Raw genomic sequence first — 3,871 nt, forward strand, 5'->3', positions numbered from 1 at the left:
GAACCGACGGGACTCGACTCTTATCTGCGCTTTCAACTGATCCTGTAGTACGCCACTCTTGTCACCAAATCATGAACAGTGCTCTTTGGTACAATGGAAAAGCCAGAAAACTTCTTTACATAAATGTGCTGCAATTCCTTAAATGAACCTGTTGACAATTACGCCTCCACTATTGCGATTATTTCTCGAAGGAGGTACATTTCGCTCAGGTATTTACTTTACACGTCTTAATCAAGTCGCGACGGCTTTCGTACTGACAATACAAATCTAGTCGCAACAGCTTCGAAACAATAGTGGTACTCACAGCTTTACCGGGCGTGAGTCGTGCTTCGGTAGCTCAGTTGGTAGAGCACTTGCCCGCGAAAGGCAAAGGTCCCGAGTTCGAGTCTCGGTCGGGCATACAGTTTTAATCTGCCAGGAAGTTTCATATCAGCGCACACTCCGCTGCAGAGTGAAAATTTCATTCTGGTAGCGTCCACTGTTCAAAGTGCCGTGCCGGCCAGGCTGGCCGAGGGGTACTAGGCGCTTCAGTCTGGATCCGCGTGACCGCTACGGGTGCAGGTTCAAATCCTGCCTCGGGAATGGATGTGTGTGATGTCCTTGGGTTAGTTAGGTTTCAGTAGTTCTAAGTTCTAGGGGACTGATGACCACGGATGTTAAGTCCCATAGTGCTTAGAGCCATTTTTTTTTAAGATGCCTGTCATCTCGACTGCTAGTGATACGAGGCCGTTGGGATCCAGCACGGCGTTCCGTATTACCCTCCTGAACCCACCGACTCTATATTCAGCAGCAATGTCGCGACACGATAAACCTCAATCGCAATAGGCTACAATCCGACCTTTATCAAAGTCGGAAACGTGATGGTACGCATTTCTCCTCGTTACACGAGGCATCACAACAACGTGTCACCAGGCAACGCCGGTCAACTGCTGTTTGTGTATGAGAAATCGGTTGGAAACTTTCCTCATGTCAGCACGTTGTAGGTGTCGCCACCGGCGCCACCCTTGTGTGAACGCTCTGAAAAGCTAATCATTTGCATATCACAGCATCTTCTTCCTGTTTGTTAAATTTCGCGTCTGTAGCACGTCATCTCCGTGGTGTAGCAATTTTAATGGCCAGTAGTGTAGATATATTTAAACTTAATTCGACTGCACTCAGAGAAAGTTGTTCAGTTAGTACAGAAACACGTAGACATCTCCGTCTACGTGAGTACTCTGTAATTCACACTTAAGGATTTGGCAGAGAGGTCACAGAACCACTGACAGTCTATCTCTTGACTGTTTCACTCTTAAATAGCATGTAGAAAACCCGAACATAATTTTCTTTCCTCGAAAAGCCGAAAACAATGTGCTTTTTGTGCGAGCTCTGATTTCTATTATTTCGTTACGAAGGTCATTTCTCCATTTATAGGTGGCAGTCAACAAAATATTCTTGCATTCGTCGGAGAGTGTTAGTGATTAAAATTGAATGAAAAGGTCTCACCATAACGAAAAACCCTTTTGTTTTGAGGACTGCCATCCCAGCTTGCTTATCATATCCGTGATACTATAAGCACTGTTCTCTAATAATACAAAACGAACTGCCCTTCTGCGTACTTTTTCCTTGTCCTCCGCCAATACAATCTCTTAAGGATCCCCTACCGCGCAGCAGTATTCCAGAAAAGACGGATTAGCGTAGTGTGGGCAGTCTTTTTAGTAGATTTATTACATCTTCAAAGCGTTCTTTCTATGAAACGCAATGTTTGACCCATCTTCCTCGCAATAATTTCTGTGTCATCGTTCCAATTTATGGTGTTCTTAACTGTAATCCCATGCATTTACCCGAATCAATAATCCTCAGATTTGAATGATTTATCGTTTTAGATGTTCTGCCAATGAATACTCTTTGGTCGAAATCGTATTGAAAATTACAACATATTTCAATTTCAGAAAAATAGAAAAGGTTTCCCGGCCAATTTCAATGAAAATCAATCCTATAAAGACATCGATCCCACACCTACCCCCTCCAAGTTTCTGAAAAAAATTCAGTACACTGACCTTTGTCAGAGAAATTACAAATATGATTACATATTATATTGTATCAACATGTTTATTTCTGGAAAATGACACGGATAAGCGACAGGATCTGTGTCACAATGCGTCAAACAAAATCATTGAGTTAATGTGCTTCAAAGAGAACAAAATGTTCATCAGAAATCTGGCAAACCCACAAAGTACAACCATATCAAACTGTTATTGCATATTTTTAAAATATTTAAAATATTATTACTTTAACTTCAACAGGAAAATGTAAATATCTCTGAAAGCGATAATACATATAAGACACATTCAATTAAGTGAAACGTTTTCGTTAGTAAGTGTGTAAAAATCTCGAATTATCCTTTTTTCAACTGTTTTATCAAGCCCCTGCTGGTGTTTAGCTCTTCAGTCGTAAGAATGGTTAGGCGCACACGTCCATTGTTACCGCCTACCAGGTACATCCTATCCAATTTCAACGATAGTGATACCTACTACTCCGACAACAACCTGCCTCACAATCGCATCTACGTGTGCTCCAACTATTATTTCCCTTGAACTACAGTTTTCAGTACTGGAATGAATAATATCGACACATGTGCTACCTGTGTGATTCATTATTCCTTACCATTCGTAATTGATTGGCTGCTGACGATGTCATCATGCCCATATAAGGGAGAAACCGTAGCAGCCCCGGCAGTCAGTGAACTCCTAACGACGATGGCGGGGATGGTCATCGAAAGCTCGAGGGTTTTATTCGAACTGACGCGGCTTGAAAACCGAGAACGTTTTATTCATGTTTTTTAATCCTTAATTCGTGGACAGGCATCGTCATTCTTTTCTCGGTCAATCCAGCTGATCTTCAACAGTAGCTGTAATACCACATTTCAAATTCTTATTATCTCTCTCTTTTCTATCTTGTTTTTTGTTCACGTATCGCACCCTACAGGGCAGCGACCTAGCGAGGTGTGGGAATTGTACGATACTGGACTCTGAATTCAAATTCCTATCTGGTCATCCAGATTTAGGTTTTTCATGAATTTTCTAAGTCTTTAAAATGAAACAGTTATTAATTTTAATTATGTAGCAGGCCTATGTGACCAAGACAGTGAATGGTTTCGGCTTTGCAACCATCATCAGAACTGCAAATTTCAGTAACGACACTCAAGACTGACTATGCGCCTACGTGTCGCTACTTTAATTTTTATCTCTGATGATAGGTGCAAAGCCAGTTCTGTTTTTCGATTTTAGTAAAGTAGCTTCTGAGCAAGACATTGTTGTTTATAATCTAACGCGATACAAAGGTCATCTGTCTCCTTTGCAGGTACAAATGGCCTCATTTCAAGTTCGATTTCAATATTTCCAAAGATCATCGAACTATCCGCAAATAATCTGCAAAACCGAATAATTTCACACAGATAATAGGAAGTCTGATGCATTAAAAAGTTCTGAAATGTTCTGTTATATTTACCTCTAAGTCGTGTTTGCCGCTTGCAACGCTAATCGAGAAGGTATTATCTACAGTGTTACATATCTGTCTTTTCCACTGATCACATGTAATGAATAAAATACCCGATTAATCTTGCGTGGGCAGTATGTTTGGATAACGGTTAGAAACTCCGATGTGGTAATAGTACGTCATTCAATGATATCATCTGTGGCCCTGACATAGTTGTAAAAGCGAGCTTTCGTGCATGCAATTCCAGATCCTGTATTGCACAGTATAAGTAAAGCACTGGGACGAGGATGCCATCTTGCGTCATGTCTCACAATATGGGAATAAAGAAGTAAAAAGAAGAAAGAGGGTTAATGTAAATATGCAGACTTTACCGGCGTTTGAAAATTCCTTGCTAGTG

General features: G+C 41.0%; 1 non-coding gene across 1 annotated transcript; it reads left to right on the plus strand.

Annotated features, from left to right (window-relative positions):
- Positions 1–325: 325 nt before the first annotated feature.
- Positions 326–400, plus strand: Trnas-cga (transfer RNA serine (anticodon CGA)). Its single transcript has one exon. It is a non-coding gene; the product is annotated as a tRNA-Ser (tRNA).
- Positions 401–3,871: the final 3,471 nt, after the last annotated feature.

Source organism: Schistocerca nitens, chromosome 2, assembly GCF_023898315.1.
Source record: "Schistocerca nitens isolate TAMUIC-IGC-003100 chromosome 2, iqSchNite1.1, whole genome shotgun sequence".
In the NCBI taxonomy this organism is placed as follows: Eukaryota; Metazoa; Arthropoda; class Insecta; order Orthoptera; family Acrididae; genus Schistocerca; species Schistocerca nitens.